We start from the raw sequence: 18,784 nt of genomic DNA on the forward strand, positions 1-18,784 counted from the left end.
TAATTCAGTAATAGGTGAAAAACCATTCCTACAAAGGTGTTAATCAGAAACTTGGCTTTGTGGACACTTTTCAGAGAGCAAATTTGTTAGCATAAACATAAAATCAGAAAATGAAGAGCTGTTTAAACAGCTACTGCCTGAGGGTCTCTTGACCTGGTGCAATACCTCTGTAGCTTTTTGTTGAGGCGGGACGCCATCATGTCTATCTGGAACAGTCCCCACCGACTTGCAATCTGTGCGAAGACTTCCTGATGGAGTCCCCACTCTCCTGGATGTAGGTCGTGTCTGCTGAGGAAGTCTGCTTCCCAGTTGTCCACTCCCGGAATGAACACTGCTGACAGTGCGCTTACATGATTCTCCACCCAGCGAAGAATTCTGGTGGCTTCCGCCATCGCCACTCTGCTCCTTGTGCCGCCTTGGCGGTTTACATGAACTACTGCGGTGACGTTGTCTGACTGGATCAGAACTGGTTGGTCGCGAAGTAAGGTCTCCGCTTGACATAGGGCGTTGTATATGGCCCTTAGCTCCAGGATGTTGATGTGAAGACAAGTCTCCTGACTTGACCAAAGACCTTGGAAATTTCTTCCCTGTGTGGCTGCTCCCCAACCTCGGAGGCTCGCGTTCGTGGTCACCAGGATCCAGTCCTGAATGCCGAACCTGCGGCCCTCTAGAAGGTGAGCACTCTGCAGCCACCACAGGAGAGATACCCTGGCCCTGGGGGACAGGGTGATCAACTGATGAATCTGTAGATGTGACCCGGACCACTTGTCCAGTAGGTCCCATTGCAAGATCCTCGCATGGAACCTGCCGAAGGGAATGGCCTCGTATGATGCCACCATCATTCCCAGGACTCGAGTGCAGTGATGCACTGACACCTGTTTTGGTTTCAATAGGTTCCTGACCAGAGTCATGAGTTCCTGGGCCTTTTCTATCGGAAGATAAACCCTTTTCTGGTCCGTATCCAGAATAATGCCCAAGCAAAGTCAGACGAGTCGTAGGAACCAACTGCGACTTCGGGATATTGAGAATCCAGCCGTTTTGCTGTAACACCTTCAATGAAAGTTATACGCTGTTCAGCAACTGCTCTCTTGATCTCGCTTTTATGAGGAGATCGTTCAAGTACGGGATAATTGTGACACCTTGCTTTCGCAGGAGCACCATAATTTCTGTCATTACCTTGGTGAAAATTCTCGGAGAAAATTCTGGAGAGACCAAACGGCAACGTCTGAAATTGGTAATGACAATACTGTACCGCAAATCTTAGGTACGCCTGATGAGGTGGATAAATGAGTACATGAAGGTATGCATCCTTTATGTCCAGAGATATCATAAAATCCCCCCCTTCTAGGCTGGCGATGACCGCTCTTAGCGATTCCATCTTGAACTTGAACCTTTTCAAGTATAGGTTCAGGGATTTTAAATTTAATATGGGTCTGACCAAACCGTCCGGTTTTGGGACTACAAACAGGGTCGAATAATTTCCCTTTCCTTGTTGAAGCAGGGGAACCTTGACCACCACCTGTTGAAGATACAATTTGTGAATTGCATTTAACACTATCTCCCTTTCCTGGGGAGAAGATGGTAGGGCCGATTTGAAAAACCGGCGAGGAGGCACCTCTTCGAATTTCAGCTTGTAACCCTGAGAAACAATTTCTATTGCCTAGGGATCCACCTGCGAATGAACCCAGATGTGGCTGAAAACTCGAAGACGTGCCCCCAACTGGGCGGACTCCTTTAGCGGAGCCCCAGCGTCATGCGGTGGATTTTGTAGAGGCCGGGGAGGACTTCTGTTCCTGGGAACTAGCTGTGTTGTGCAGCTTCTTCCCTCTGCCCTTACCTCTGGCAAGAAAGGACGCACCTCGTACTTTCTTGTTTCTCTGTGATCGAAAGGACTGCATTTGATAATGTGGTGCTTTCTTAGGCTGTGAGGGAATATAAGGCAAAAAATTTGATTTACCAGCTGTAGCTGTGGAGACAAGGTCCGAGAGACCTTCCCCAAACAATTCCTCACCCCTGTAAGGTAAAACCTCCATATGCCTTTTTGAGTCGGCATCACCTGTCTATTGCCGGGTCCATAGGACTCGTCTAGCAGAAATCGACATAGCGTTTATTCTAGAACCCAGTAGACTAATGTCACTTTGAGCATCTCTCATATATAGGACAGCATCTTTTATATGCCCTATGGTCAATAACATAGCATCCTTATCTAGGGTCTCAATCTCTGCTGATAAGGTATCTGTCCATGCTGCCACCGCGCTACAACCTCGGCCGACGCAATTGCCGGTCTGAGTAAGGTACCAGAATGTGTGTAAATGGACTTTAGGGTAACCTCCTGCTTGCGGTCAGCAGGGTCCCTGATGGTAGCCGTATCCTGGGATGGCAGCGCTACCTTTTTGGATAAGCGTGTCAATGCTTTATCCACCCTAGGGGAGGATTCCCACCGTATCCTGTCCATTGGCGGGAAAGGATACGCCATAAGAATCCTTTTGGGAATCTGCAGCTTTTTGTCTGGAGATTCCCAAGCTTTTTCACATAATTCGTTCAACTCATGTGAGGGGGGAAAGGTTATCTCAGGTTTCTTTCCCTTATACATGTGTACCCTCGTGTCAGGGACAGGGGACTCTGTGATGTGCAAAACATCTTTTATTGCAATAATCATATATCGAATACATTTAGCCAATTTTGGTTGTAACTTTGCATCATCGTAGTCGACACTGGAGTCAGAATCCGTGTCGGTATCTGTGTCAACTATTTGGGATAGTGGGCGCTTTTGAGACCCCGAAGGTCCCTGCGACATAGGGACAGGCATGGGTTGACTCCCTGACTGTTCCCTAGCTTCAGCTTTGTCTAATCTCTTGTGTAATAAGTTTACATTAGCACTTAAAACATTCCACATATCCATCCAGTCAGGTGTCGGCGTTGTCGATGGAGACACCACATTAATTTGCTCCTGCTCCTCTCTAGGAGAGCCTTCTACCTCAGACATGTCGACACACGTGTACCGACACACCATACACTCAGGGAATCCTCTTATCTGAGGACAGTTCCCCAACAAGGCCCTTTGGAGAGACAGAGAGAGAAAGTATGCCAGCACACACCCCAGCGCTATATGACCCAGGAAAAAAACACAATCATTTTATGTTTACCCAGTAGCGCTGTATTTCCATATATATATGCGCCTAATTATGTGCCCTCTCTTCTTTAAGACCCTCTTTCTACCGTGGTATAAGCAGGGGAGAGTCCATGGAGCTTCCCCTCAGCGGTGCTGTGGAGAAAATGGCGCTGGTGAGTGCTGAGGGAGAAGCCCCACCCCCTCAGCGACGGGCTTCTGTCCCGCTCAAATATAGTAAAAAAATGGCGGGGGCTCTTATATATATATACAGTGCCTAGCTGCATATATATTTATTTTGCCAAAGAGAGGTCTATATTGCTGCCCAGGGCGTCCCCCCTGCGCCCTTCACCCTTACACTGACTGCCGTGTGTGAGGTGTATGGGAGCAATGGAGCACAGCTTTACTGCTGTGCGTTACCTCAGTGAAGATCATGAAGTCTTCCGCCGCCTCTGAAGTCTTCTTTTCTTCTCATACTCACCCGGCTTCTATCTTCCGGCTCTGCGAGGGGGACGGCGGCGCGGCTCTGGGACGGACGGCGAGGGTGAGACCTGCGTACCGATCCCTCTGGAGCTAATGCTGTACAGTAGCCTAAGAAGCAGAGCCTATCAACTCACAGAAGTAGGTGTGCATCTCTCCCCTCCGCCCCTCGATGCAGGGAGTCTGTTGCCAGCAGGCTCCCTGAAAATAAAAAAATCTAACAAATATACTTTCTGTCAGGAAACTCAGGAGAGCTCCCTGAAAAGCACCCAGTCTCCTCTGGGCACAGTAGTAAACTGAGGTCTGGAGGAGGGGCATAGAGGGAGGAGCCAGTGCACACCCAGATCTAAAGTCTTTCTTAAAGTGCCCATGTCTCCTGCGGAGCCCGTCTATCCCCCATGGTCCTTACGGAGTCCCCAGCATCCTCTAGGACGTAAGAGAAAAATTATGCTGGCAGAAAAATCCAATTGAGTGATTAAACAGCTCCAGAGCTGCTCTGTAAGGCAAGTAAAAGGGTGTGGGCCCTGCAGCACTACCTGTAGTTTGCATTGTGCATTGGAAGCCTAGTTTGCTGTCTGTTTCCACTTCTTTTTTCTTGAGCCCCTCCCGTCTATACCCTTGTGCACTATCCTGACTTCTCCTCCCGTCTGCTTACTTTGTGCCTTCCAATGCACAATGCAAACTACAGGTAGTGCTGCAGGGCCCACACCCTTTTACTTGCCTTACAGAGCAGCTCTTGAGCTGTTACAGTGCCCAGCTGCTGCAAGAAATCAGCGTGAATGCTTCAGGGGCTGGGGCATGGCCAACATGAGCCCCACACCGAAGGAGGGTGGGGGTGTTTAATGCGAACTAGGGGTCTCGCACAATGCGAACTACAGGTAGTGCTGCAGGGCCCACACCCTTTTACTTGCATTACAGAGCAGCTCTGGAGCTGTTACAGTGCCCAGCTGCTGCAAGAAATCAGCTTGAATCCTTCAGGGGCTGGGGCATAGCCAACATGAGCCCCACACCGACGGAGGGTGGAGGTGTTTAATGCGAACTAGGGGTCATCCAAGTGCCGCAAAAGGCCGCCATGCCCTGCACGCCCCTTTTCTCTTTTCATATGCAGACGAGGGTTGAAGCCAACTTTGACCCACTGCTTGGATGACATCGCCATATGCAAATCCATCTGCTGCAGGCCTTCCCCCAAGAATGCTTGCACTAGTTGTTGCATTTGGTTTGTTGTTTGGGGGTGCTTCAGTATTAGGCAGCCTTCTGCCCTCCCATGTTCATCTGAAAATATGTGTTCTCCCTGCAGTTGTTGTCCCCAGATGAGAGTTCCCTTGTGCTGCCTCAGTTGAATCTCCTTTACTTGACAGAGATGTGCCTGAGCAGCGGCCCTCCCCAGCCCTATCCCAAATCATACTTATTTTGCATAGGAGATACCATGGTCATGAAGACTGTTCTCCCAGGGTGCGGTTCATTCATTGCATTCTGGGTATGCTGACCCCTGTGATTTCCCCAAATGTGGGAAACTCGACTGCATTATTTAATGCGAACTAGGGGTCATCCAAGCACCGCAAAAGGCCGCCATGCCCTGCATACCCCTTTTCTCTTTTCATAAGCAGACGAGGTTTGAAGCCAACCTTGACCCACTGCTTGGATGACATCACTTGCTGCCTTTCCAATGAAGCAAGTTTAATTTAATAATAGGTGAAAAACCATCCCTACAAAGGTGTTAATCAGATACTTGGCTTTGTGGACACTTTTCAGAGCACAAATTTGTTAGCATAAAAATAAAGCCAGAAAATGAAGAGCTGTTTAATCACTCAATTGGATTTTTCTGCCAGCATATTTCTTTTTCTCTGCAACCCACTGCTAAATTGTGCTTTGTGGCTGTTTTTTTTATAAAATCACTTAATCAAATCTAACTCTGATTACATCAGAGAAGGCCAGGTACCCTACACCATAAGAGGTGGTTTGAAATTTTTACTTGTCTACTTAAAGATCACCAAAATCTGATAACAAGGTCAATTACGTCCCTAGGTGGGATTGAACCACCAACCTTTTGGTTAACAACTGAACACGCTAACTGTTTGTGCCTCAGAGACACTTTGCGAAAGTACATACTGACAAAGGCTAATAAGCATTCATCTAGAACGTTTCCTAGAAAAACTTTAAAAAGTCAATAATCTGGAGAGTTTTTGTAAGATGTTTCTTCCATCAACCAATGAAGAAACACATTGGTACTTTCCCATGATGAGTGAGTGCTTCAGGATCTCTTGCACTTACATGTGCAGCAGAGTACTGTAATGGAAGCATGCTGGGTCCATAACCCAGAGGTAGGCAGATTGAAACTATCCTCTGCTATATGCATTGTTTTTTGTTAATTAAAGTAATCCAAAACTGGGATTGATATTTTTGCTCTTTTATTTTTACTTAAAGTACAATAACTTTTACCATTTTAATTTGTTTTAATAGTATATTGACAGTATTGTTTTCTTTCAAAAATCCACTTAATTTTCTTTACCCTATTATTAAAATGGTAATTGACAAAAACAAACTACATTGTCACCAGAAGAGCAGTACAAAATATACAAGTGATATATTAAAATCATCTTTCCAGCTTTAATTTCAATGATGCCTTGGTGCAACAATTTTGTGAGAAACATCTTCACCCATAAAGAAAGATTTTCTTAATTCCTTACCTGTGTGCTGATTAGATATCACCTTGTTTTCACATTAAACAGACTTCCCCTTGAGGAAGCAGCAAGGATGCAGTGACGTTTATGTTTCCTGGTGTCAACCTGTATTATTTCAGTAGACATTGAAATGAGGATGCATCTTGCTGCCTTTCCAATGAAGCAAGTTTAATTCAGTAATAGGTGAAAAACCATTCCTACTAAAGGTGTTAATCAGAGACTTGGCTTTGTGGACACTTTTCAGAGAGCAAATTTGTTAGCATAAACATAAAATCAGAAAATGAAGAGCTGTTTAATCACTCAATTGGACTTTTCTGCCAGCATAATTTTTTTTCTCTGCAACCCACTGCTAAATTGTGCTTCCTAGCTGTTTTTTATAAAATCACTTAATCAAATCTAACTCTGATTACATCAGAGAAGGCCGGGTACCCTACACCATAAGAGGGGGTTTGAAATTTTGACTTGTCTACTTAAAGATCACCAAAATCTGATAACAAGGTCAATTACGTCCCTGGGTGGGATTGAATCACCAACCTTTAGGTTAATAGCCATACACACTAACTGATTGCGCCATAGCGACACTTTGCGAAAGTACATACTGACAAAGGCTAATAAGCATTCATCTAGAACGTTTCCTAGAAAAACTTTAAAAAGTCAATAATCTGGAGAATTTTTGTAAGAAACACATTGGTACTTTCCCATGATGAGTGAGTGCTTCAGGATCTCTTGCACTTACATGGGCTATTAACCAAAAGGTTCCCACCCAGTGATGTAATTGACCTTGTGATCAGATTTTGGTGATCTTTAAGTAGACAAGTCAAAATTTCAAACCCCCTCTTATGGTGTAGGGTACCTGGCCTTCTCTGACGTAATCAGAGTTAGATTTAATTAAGGTGCGCAAGGGCATAGAAGGGAGCGGTTTAAGAAAAGAGAAGTGGAAACAGACAGCAAACTAGGCTGGAGAGAGACCTGAGACAAAGAGATCTGAATTATACGAGAGCCGACCAGGGGAAACACAAATTATGCAGTCAAGTTTCCCACATTTGGGGAAATCGCAGGAGCAGCACACCCAGAGTGCAATGGGTGAGCCTTGCCCTGGGAGAAGCACCTTCATGATCATAGTATCTCACCTGGCAGGTAAGTAGGAGTTGGGCTAGTGCTGGGGAGGGTCACTGCTCGGGTACGCCCCTGTCAAGTGAAGGAGATCCAACTGAGGCAGCACAAGGGAACTCTCGAAAGAAGAACAAGGCTAGAGGAAGATCTGAGACAAAGAAATCTGACTTTTACCAGAGCTGACCAGAGGAAAGCACAAACACAGTACCCCACTACCACCAGGAAACATTAACGCCACTGCATCCTTGCTGCTTTCTCATGTGGTAGTCTATTTAATGTGAAAACAAGGTGATATCTAATTAGCACACAGAAAAGAAAATTAAGTGAATTTTTGAAAGAAAACAATACTGTCAATATACTATTAAAACAAATTAAAATGGTAAAAGTTATTGTACTTTAAGTAAAAATAAAAGAGCAAAAATGTCAATCCCAGTTTTGGATTACTTTAATTAACAAAAAAAATGCATATAGCAGAGGATAGTTTCAATCTGCCTACCTCTGGGTTATGGACCCAGCATGCTTCCATTACAGTACTCTGCTGCACATGTATGTGCAAGAGATCCTGAAGCACTCACTCATCATGGGAAAGTACCAATGTGTTTCTTCATTGGTTGATGGAAGAAACATCTTACAAAAACTCTCCACATTATTGACTTTTTAAAATGTTTCTAGGAAACGTTCTAGATGAATGCTTATTAGCCTTTTTCAGTATATGCTTTTGCAAAGTGTCGCTGTGGCGCAATCAGTTAGTGTGTAAGGCTATTAACCCAAAAGGTTGGTGGTTCAATCTCACCCAGGGACGTAATTGACCTTGTTATCAGATTTTGGTGATCTTTATGTAGACAAGTCAAAATTTCAAACCCCCTCTTATGGTGTAGGGTACCTGGCCTTCTCTGATGTAATCAGAGTTAGATTTGATTCAGTGATTTTATAAAAACAGCTAGGAAGCACAATTTAGCAGTGGGTTGCAGAGAAAAAGAAATATGCTGGCAAAAAAATCCAATTGAGTGATTAAACAGCTCTTCATTTTCTGGCTTTATTTTTATGCTAACAAATTTGTTCTCTGAAAAGTGTCCACAAAGCCAAGTCTCTGATTAACACCTTTGTAGGGATGGTTTTTCACCTATTACTAAATTAAACTTGCTTCATTGGAAAGGCAGCAAGATGCATCCTCATTTCAATATCTACAGAAATAATACAGGTTGACACCAGGAAACATTAACGCCACTGCATCCTTGCTGCTTTCTCATGTGGAAGTCTGTTTAATGTGAAAACAAGGTGATATCTAATTAGCACACAGGTAAGGAATTAAGAAAATCTTTATTTAAGGGTGAAGATGTTTCTCACAAAATCGTTGCCCCAATGCATCATTGAAATTCAAGCTGGAAAGATGATTTTAATATATCACTTGTACATTTTGTATTGCTCTTCTGGTGACAATGTAGTTTGTTTTTGTCAATTACCATTTTAATAATCGGGTAAAGAAAATTAATTGGATTTTTGAAAGAAAACAATACTGTCAATATACTATTAAAACAAATTAAAATGGTAAAAGTTATTGTACTTTAAGTAAAAATAAAAGAGCAAAAATATCAATCCCAGTTTTGGATTACTTTAATTAACAAAAAAAAATGCATATAGCAAAGGATAGTTTCAATCTGCCTACCTCTGGGTTATGGACCCAGCATGCTTCCATTACAGTACTCTGCTGCACATGTAAGTGCAAGAGGTCCTGAAGCACTCACTTATCATGGGAAAGTACCAATGTGTTTCTTCATTGGTTGATGGAAGAAACATCTTACAAAAACTCTCCACATTATTGACTTTTTAAAATGTTTCTAGGAAACGTTCTAGATATATGCTTATTAGCCTTTGTCAGTATGTACTTTTGCAAAGTGTCACTGTGGCGCAATCAGTTAGTGTGTATGGTTATTAACCAAAAGGTTGGTGGTTCAATCCCACCCAGGGACGTAATTGACCTTGTTATCAGATTTTGGTGATCTTTAAGTAGACAAGTCAAAATTTCAAACCCCCTGTTATGGTGTAGGGTACCTGGCCTTCTCTGATGTAATCAGAGTTAGATTTGATTCAGTGATTTTATAAAAACAGCTAGGAAGCACAATTTAGCAGTGGGTTGCAGAGAAAAAGAAATATGCTGGCAAAAAAATCCAATTGAGTGATTAAACAGCTCTTCATTTTCTGGCTTTATTTTTATGCTAACTAATTTGTTCTCTGAAAAGTGTCCACAAAGCCAAGTATCTGATTAACATATTTGTAGGGATGGTTTTTCACCTATTACTAAATTAAACTTGCTTCATTGGAAAGGCAGCAAGATGCATCCTCATTTCAATGTCTACTGAAATAATACAGGTTGACACCAGGAAACATTAACGCCACTGCATCCTTGCTGCTTTCGCATGTGGAAGTCTGTTTAATGTGAAAACAAGGTGATATCTAATTAGCACACAGGTAAGGAATTAAGAAAATCTTTATTTAAGGGTGAAGGTGTTTCTCACAAAATCGTTGCCCCAATGCATCATTGAAATTCAAGCTGGAAAGATGATTTTAATATATCACTTGTACATTTTGTATTGCTCTTCTGGTGACAATGTCGTTTGTTTTTGTCAATTACCATTTTAATAATAGGGTAAAGAAAATTAAGTGGATTTTTGAAAGAAAACAATACTGTCAATATACTATTAAAACAAATTAAAATGGTAAAAGTTATTGTACTTTAAGTAAAAATAAAAGAGCAAAAATATCAATCCCAGTTTTGGATTACTTTAATTAACAAAAAAAAATGCATATAGCAGAGGATAGTTTCAATCTGCCTACCTCTGGGTTATGGGCCCAGCATTTTTCCATTGCAGTACTCTGCTGCACATGTAAGTGCAAGAGATCCTGAAGCACTCACTCATCATGGGAAAGTACCAATGTGTTTCTTCGTTGGTTGATGGAAGAAACATCTTACAAAAACTCTCCAGATTATTGACTTTTTAAAGTTTTTCTAGGAAACGTTCTAGATGAATGCTTATTAGCCTTTGTCAGTATGTACATTTGTAAAGTGTCTCTGTGGCGCAATCTGTTAGTGTGTTTGGTTATTAATCAAAGGGTTGGTGGTTCAATCCCACCCAGGGATGTAATTGACCTTGTTATCAGATTTTGGTGATCTTTAAGTAGACAAGTCAAAATTTCAAACCCCCTTCTTATGGTGTAGGGTACCTGGCCTACTCTGATGTAATCAGAGTTAGATTTGAATAAGTGATTTTATAAAAAAAACAGCTAGGAAGCACAATTTAGCAGTGGGTTGCAGAGAAAAAGAAATATGCTGGCAGAAAAATCCAATTGAGTGATTAAACAGCTCTTCATTTTCTGGCTTTATTTTTATGCTAACGAATTTGTTCTCTGAAAAGTGTCCACAAAGCCAAGTATCTGATTAACATATTTGTAGGGATGGTTTTTCACCTATTACTAAATTAAACTTGCTTCATTGGAAAGGCAGCAAGATGCATCCTCATTTCAATATCTACTGAAATAATACAGGTTGACACCAGGAAACATTAACGCCACTGCATCATTGCTGCTTTCTCATGTGGAAGTCTGTTTAATGTGAAAACAAGGTGATATCTAATTAGCACACAGGTAAGGAATTAAGAAAATCTTTATTTAAGGGTGAAGATGTTTCTCACAAAATCGTTGCCCCAATGCATCATTGAAATTCAAGCTGGAAAGATGATTTTAATATATCACTTGTACATTTTGTATTGCTCTTCTGGTGACAATGTAGTTTGTTTTTGTCAATTACCATTTTAATAATCGGGTAAAGAAAATTAATTGGATTTTTGAAAGAAAACAATACTGTCAATATACTATTAAAACAAATTAAAATGGTAAAAGTTATTGTACTTTAAGTAAAAATAAAAGCTAAAATATCAATCCCAGTTTTGGATTACTTTAATGAACAAAAAAAAAATGCATATAGCAAAGGATAGTTTCAATCTGCCTACCTCTGGGTTATGGGCCCAGCATGCTTCCATTGCAGTACTCTGCTGCACATGTAAGTGCAAGAGATCCTGAAGCACTCACTCATCATGCGAAAGTACCAATGTGTTTCTTCATTGGTTGCTGGAAGAAACATCTTACAAAAACTCTCCAGATTATTGACTTTTTAAAGTTTTTCTAGGAAACGTTCTAGATGAATGCTTATTAGTCTTTGTCAGTATGTACTTTTTGCAAAGTGTCTCTGTGGCGCAATCGGTTAGTGTGTTCAGCTATTAATCAAAAGGTTGGTGGTTCAATCCCATCCAGGGACGTAATTGACCTTGTGATCAGATTTTGGTAATATTTAAGTAGACAAGTCAAAATTGCAAACCCCCTCTTATGGTGTAGGGTACCTGGCCTTCTCTGATGTAATCAGAGTTAGATTTCATTAAGTGATTTTATAAAAAAACAGCTAGGAAGCACAATTTAGCAGTGGGTTGCAGAGAAAAAGAAAAATGCTGGCAGAAAAATCCAATTGAGTGATTAAACAGCTCTTCATTTTCTGGCTTTATTTTTATGATAACAAATTTGTTCTCTGAAAAGTGTCCACAAAGCCAAGTATCTGATTAACATCTTTGTAGGGATGGTTTTTCACCTATTACTAAATTAAACTTGCTTCATTGGAAAGGCAGCAAGATGCATCCTCATTTCAATATCTACGGAAATAATACAGGTTGACACCAGGAAACATTAACGCCACTGCATCTTTGCTGTTTTCTCATGTGGAAGTCTGTTTAATGTGAAAACAAGGTGATATCTAATTAGCACACAGGTAAGGAATTAAGAACATCTTTATTTAAGGGTGAAGATGTTTCTCACAAAATCGTTGCCCCAATGCATCATTGAAATTCAAGCTGGAAAGATGATTTTAATATATCACTTGTACATTTTGTATTGCTCTTCTGGTGACAATGTAGTTTGTTTTTGTCAATTACCATTTTAATAATCGGGTAAAGAAAATTAATAGGATTTTTGAAAGAAAACAATACTGTCAATATACTATTAAAACAAATTAAAATGGTAAAAGTTATTGTACTTTAAGTAAAAATAAAAGAGCAAAAATATCAATCCCAGTTTTGGATTACTTTAATTAACAAAAAAAATGCATATAGCAGAGGATAGTTTCAATCTGCCTACCTCTGGGTTATGGACCCAGCATGCTTCCATTACAGTACTCTGCTGCACATGTAAGTGCAAGAGATCCTGAAGCACTCACTCATCATGGGAAAGTACCAATGTGTTTCTTCATTGGTTGATGGAAGAAACATCTTACAAAAACTCTCCACATTATTGACTTTTTAAAATGTTTCTAGGAATCGTTCTAGATGAATGCTTATTAGCCTTTGTCAGTATGTACTTTTGCAAAGTGTAGCTGTGGCGCAATCAGTTAGTGTGTAAGGCTATTAACCAAAAGGTTGGTGATTCAATCCCACCAAGGGACTTAATTGACCTTGTTATCAGATTTTGGTGATCTTTAAGTAGACAAGTCAAAATTTCAAACCCCCTATTATGGTGTAGGGTACCTGGCCTTCTCTGATGTAATCAGAGTTAGATTTGATTCAGTGATTTTATAAAAACAGCTAGGAAGCACAATTTGGCAGTGGGTTGCAGAGAAAAAGAAATATGCTGGCAGAAAAATCCAATTGAGTGATTAAACAGCTCTTCATTTTCTGGCTTTATTTTTATGCTAACTAATTTGTTCTCTGAAAAGTGTCCACAAAGCCAAGTATCTGATTAACATATTTGTAGGGATGGTTTTTCACCTATTACTAAATTAAACTTGCTTCATTGGAAAGGCAGCAAGATGCATCCTCATTTCAATATCTACTGAAATAATACAGGTTGACACCAGGAAACATTAACGCCACTGCATCCTTGCTGCTTTCTCATGTGGAAGTCTGTTTAATGTGAAAACAAGGTGATATCTAATTAGCACACAGGTAAGGAATTAAGAAAATCTTTATTTAAGGGTGAAGATGTTTCTCACAAAATCGTTGCCCCAATGCATCATTGAAATTCAAGCTGGAAAGATGATTTTAATATATCACTTGTACATTTTGTATTGCTCTTATGGTGACAATGTAGTTTGTTTTTGTCAATTACCATTTTAATAATAGGGTAAAGAAAATTAAGTGGATTTTTGAAAGAAAACAATACTGTCAATATACTATTAAAACAAATTAAAATGGTAAAAGTTATTGTACTTTAAGTAAAAATAAAAGCTAAAATATCAATCCCAGTTTTGGATTACTTTAATGAACAAAAAAAAAAATTCATATAGCAAAGGATAGTTTCAATCTGCCTACCTCTGGGTTATGGGCCCAGCATGCTTCCATTGCAGTACTCTGCTGCACATGTAAGTGCAAGAGATCCTGAAGCACTCACTCATCATGCGAAAGTACCAATGTGTTTCTTCATTGGTTGCTGGAAGAAACATCTTACAAAAACTCTCCAGATTATTGACTTTTTAAAGTTTTTCTAGGAAACGTTCTAGATGAATGCTTATTAGTCTTTGTCAGTATGTGCTTTTAGCAAAGTGTCTCTGTGGCGCAATCGGTTAGTGTGTTCAGCTATTTATCAAAAGGTTGGTGGTTCAATCCCACCCAGGGACGTAATTGACCTTGTGATCAGATTTTGGTGATATTTAAGTAGACAAGTCAAAATTGCAAACCCCCTCTTATGGTATAGGGTACCTGGCCTTCTCTGATGTAATCAGAGTTAGATTTGATTAAGTGATTTTATAAAAAAACAGCTAGGAAGCACAATTTAGCAGTGGGTTGCAGAGAAAAAGAAAAATGCTGGCAGAAAAATCCAATTGAGTGATTAAACAGCTCTTCATTTTCTGGCTTTATTTTTATGATTACAAATTTGTTCTCTGAAAAGTGTCCACAAAGCCAAGTATCTGATTAACATCTTTGTAGGGATGGTTTTTTACCTATTACTAAATTAAACTTGCTTCATTGGAAAGGCAGCAAGATGCATCCTCATTTCAATATCTACGGAAATAATACAGGTTGACACCAGGAAACATTAACGCCACTGCATCTTTGCTGTTTTCGCATGTGAAAGTCTGTTTAATGTGAAAACAAGGTGATATCTAATTAGCACACAGGTAAGGAATTAAGAAAATCTTTATTTAAGGGTGAAGGTGTTTCTCACAAAATCGTTGCCCCAATGCATCATTGAAATTCAAGCTGGAAAGATGATTTTAATATATCACTTGTACATTTTGTATTGCTCTTCTGGTGACAATGTAGTTTGTTTTTGTCAATTACCATTTTAATAATAGGGTAAAGAAAATTAAGTGGATTTTTGAAAGAAAACAATACTGTCAATATACTATTAAAACAAATTAAAATGGTAAAAGTTATTGTACTTTAAGTAAAAATAAAAGAGCAAAAATATCAATCCCAGTTTTGGATTACTTTAATTAACAAAAAAAAATGCATATAGCAGAGGATAGTTTCAATCTGCCTACCTCTGGGTTATGGGCCCAGCATTTTTCCATTGCAGTACTCTGCTGCACATGTAAGTGCAAGAGATCCTGAAGCACTCACTCATCATGGGAAAGTACCAATGTGTTTCTTCGTTGGTTGATGGAAGAAACATCTTACAAAAACTCTCCAGATTATTGACTTTTTAAAGTTTTTCTAGGAAACGTTCTAGATGAATGCTTATTAGCCTTTGTCAGTATGTACGTTTGTAAAGTGTCTCTGTGGCGCAATCTGTTAGTGTGTTTGGTTATTAATCAAAGGGTTGGTGGTTCAATCCCACACAGGGATGTAATTGACCTTGTTATCAGATTTTGGTGATCTTTAAGTAGACAAGTCAAAATTTCAAACCCCCTTCTTATGGTGTAGGGTACCTGGCCTACTCTGATGTAATCAGAGTTAGATTTGAATAAGTGATTTTATAAAAAAAACAGCTAGGAAGCACAATTTAGCAGTGGGTTGCAGAGAAAAAGAAATATGCTGGCAGAAAAATCCAATTGAGTGATTAAACAGCTCTTCATTTTCTGGCTTTATTTTTATGCTAACGAATTTGTTCTCTGAAAAATGTCCACAAAGCCAAGTATCTGATTAACATATTTGTAGGGATGGTTTTTCACCTATTACTAAATTAAACTTGCTTCATTGGAAAGGCAGCAAGATGCATCCTCATTTCAATATCTACTGAAATAATACAGGTTGACACCAGGAAACATTAACGCCACTGCATCCTTGCTGCTTTCTCATGTGGAAGTCTGTTTAATGTGAAAACAAGGTGATATCTAATTAGCACACAGGTAAGGAATTAAGAAAATCTTTATTTAAGGGTGAAGATGTTTCTCACAAAATCGTTGCCCCAATGCATCATTGAAATTCAAGCTGGAAAGATGATTTTAATATATCCCTTGTACATTTTGTATTGCTCTTCTGGTGACAATGTAGTTTGTTTTTGTCAATTACCATTTTAATAATCGGGTAAAGAAAATTAATTGGATTTTTGAAAGAAAACAATACTGTCAATATACTATTAAAACAAATTAAAATGGTAAAAGTTATTGTACTTTAAGTAAAAATAAAAGCTAAAATATCAATCCCAGTTTTGGATTACTTTAATGAACAAAAAAAAAATGCATATAGCAAAGGATAGTTTCAATCTGCCTACCTCTGGGTTATGGGCCCAGCATGCTTCCATTGCAGTACTCTGCTGCACATGTAAGTGCAAGAGATCCTGAAGCACTCACTCATCATGCGAAAGTACCAATGTGTTTCTTCATTGGTTGCTGGAAGAAACATCTTACAAAAACTCTCCAGATTATTGACTTTTTAAAGTTTTTCTAGGAAACGTTCTAGATGAATGCTTATTAGTCTTTGTCAGTATGGACTTTTCGCAAAGTGTCTCTGTGGCGCAATCGGTTAGTGTGTTCAGCTATTAATCAAAAGGTTGGTGGTTCAATCCCATCCAGGGACGTAATTGACCTTGTGATCAGATTTTGGTAATATTTAAGTAGACAAGTCAAAATTGCAAACCCCCTCTTATGGTGTAGGGTACCTGGCCTTCTCTGATGTAATCAGAGTTAGATTTGATTAAGTGATTTTATAAAAAAACAGCTAGGAAGCACAATTTAGCAGTGGGTTGCAGAGAAAAAGAAAAATGCTGGCAGAAAAATCCAATTGAGTGATTAAACAGCTCTTCATTTTCTGGCTTTATTTTTATGATAACAAATTTGTTCTCTGAAAAGTGTCCACAAAGCCAAGTATCTGATTAACATCTTTGTAGGGATGGTTTTTCACCTATTACTAAATTAAACTTGCTTCATTGGAAAGGCAGCAAGATGCATCCTCATTTCAATATCTACGGAAATAATACAGGTTGACACCAGGAAACATTAACGCCACTGCATCTTTGCTGTTTTCTCATGTGGAAGTCTGTTTAATGTGAAAACAAGGTGATATCTAATTAGCACACAGGTAAGGAATTAAGAACATCTTTATTTAAGGGTGAAGATGTTTCTCACAAAATCGTTGCCCCAATGCATCATTGAAATTCAAGCTGGAAAGATGATTTTAATATATCACTTGTACATTTTGTATTGCTCTTCTGGTGACAATGTAGTTTGTTTTTGTCAATTACCATTTTAATAATCGGGTAAAGAAAATTAATAGGATTTTTGAAAGAAAACAATACTGTCAATATACTATTAAAACAAATTAAAATGGTAAAAGTTATTGTACTTTAAGTAAAAATAAAAGAGCAAAAATATCAATCCCAGTTTTGGATTACTTTAATTAACAAAAAAAATGCATATAGCAGAGGATAGTTTCAATCTGCCTACCTCTGGGTTATGGACCCAGCATGCTTCCATTACAGTACTCTGCTGCACATGTAAGTGCAAGAGATCCTGAAGCACTCACTCATCATGGGAAAGTACCAATGTGTTTCTTCATTGGTTGATGGAAGAAACATCTTACAAAAACTCTCCACATTATTGACTTTTTAAAATGTTTCTAGGAATCGTTCTAGATGAATGCTTATTAGCCTTTGTCAGTATGTTCTTTTGAAAAGTGTCGCTGTGGCGCAATCAGTTAGTGTGTAAGGCTATTAACCAAAAGGTTGGTGGTTCAATCCCACCAAGGGACTTAATTGACCTTGTTATCAGATTTTGGTGATCTTTAAGTAGACAAGTCAAAATTTCAAACCCCCTGTTATGGTGTAGGGTACCTGGCCTTCTCTAATGTAATCAGAGTTAGATTTGATTCAGTGATTTTATAAAAACAGCTAGGAAGAACAATTTAGCAGTGGGTTGCAGAGAAAAAGAAATATGCTGGCAGAAAAATCCAATTGAGTGATTAAACAGCTCTTCATTTTCTAGCTTTATTTTTATACTAACAAATTTGTTCTCTGAAAAGTGTCCACAAAGCCAAGTCTCTGATTAACACCTTTGTAGGGATGGTTTTTCACCTATTACTAAATTAAACTTGCTTCATTGGAAAGGCAGCAAGATGCATCTTCATTTCAATGTCTACTGAAATAATACAGGTTGACACCAGGAAACATTAACGCCACTGCATCTTTGCTGTTTTCTCATGTGGAAGTCTGTTTAATGTGAAAACAAGGTGATATCTAATTAGCACACAGGTAAGGAATTAAGAAAATCTTTATTTAAGGGTGAAGATGTTTCTCACAAAATCGTTGCCCCAATGCATCATTGAAATTCAAGCTGGAAAGATGATTTTAATATATCACTTGTACATTTTGTATTGCTCTTCTGGTGACAATGTAGTTTGTTTTTGTCAATTACCATTTTAATAATCGGGTAAAGAAAATTAAGTGGATTTTTGAAAGAAAACAATACTGTCAATATACTATTAAAACAAATTAAAATGGTAAAAGTTATTGTACTTTAAGTAAAAATAAAAGAGCAAAAATATCAATCCCAGTTTTGGATTACTTTAATTAACAAAAAAAAATGCATATAGCAGAGGATAGTTTCAATCTGCCTACCTCTGGGTTATGGACCCAGCATGCTTCCATTACAGTACTCTGCTGCACATGTAAGTGCAAGAGGTCCTGAAGCACTCACTTATCATGGGAAAGTACCAATGTGTTTCTTCATTGGTTGATGGAAGAAACATCTTACAAAAACTCTCCACATTATTGACTTTTTAAAATGTTTCTAGGAATCGTTCTAGATGAATGCTTATTAGCCTTTGTCAGTATGTACTTTTGCAAAGTGTAGCTGTGGCGCAATCAGTTAGTGTGTAAGGCTATTAACCAAAAAGTTGGTTGTTCAATCCCACCCAGGGACTTAATTGACCTTATTATCAGATTTTGGTGATCTTTAAGTAGACAAGTCAAAATTTCAAACCCCCTG

General features: G+C 39.1%; 1 non-coding gene and 1 pseudogene across 1 annotated transcript; one reads left to right on the forward strand and one right to left on the reverse strand.

The window, feature by feature from the left end:
• The first annotated feature begins 4,990 nt into the window (after window positions 1–4,990).
• On the forward strand, window positions 4,991–5,169 carry LOC135022667 (U1 spliceosomal RNA; annotated as a pseudogene).
• A 2,083-nt stretch (window positions 5,170–7,252) lies between these two features.
• LOC135022532 (U1 spliceosomal RNA) lies at window positions 7,253–7,415 on the reverse strand. Its single transcript, XR_010219645.1, has one exon. It is a non-coding gene; the product is annotated as a U1 spliceosomal RNA (small nuclear RNA).
• Between the last annotated feature and the right edge of the window lie 11,369 nt (window positions 7,416–18,784).

Source organism: Pseudophryne corroboree, unplaced genomic scaffold (assembly GCF_028390025.1).
Source record: "Pseudophryne corroboree isolate aPseCor3 unplaced genomic scaffold, aPseCor3.hap2 scaffold_388, whole genome shotgun sequence".
In the NCBI taxonomy this organism is placed as follows: Eukaryota; Metazoa; Chordata; class Amphibia; order Anura; family Myobatrachidae; genus Pseudophryne; species Pseudophryne corroboree.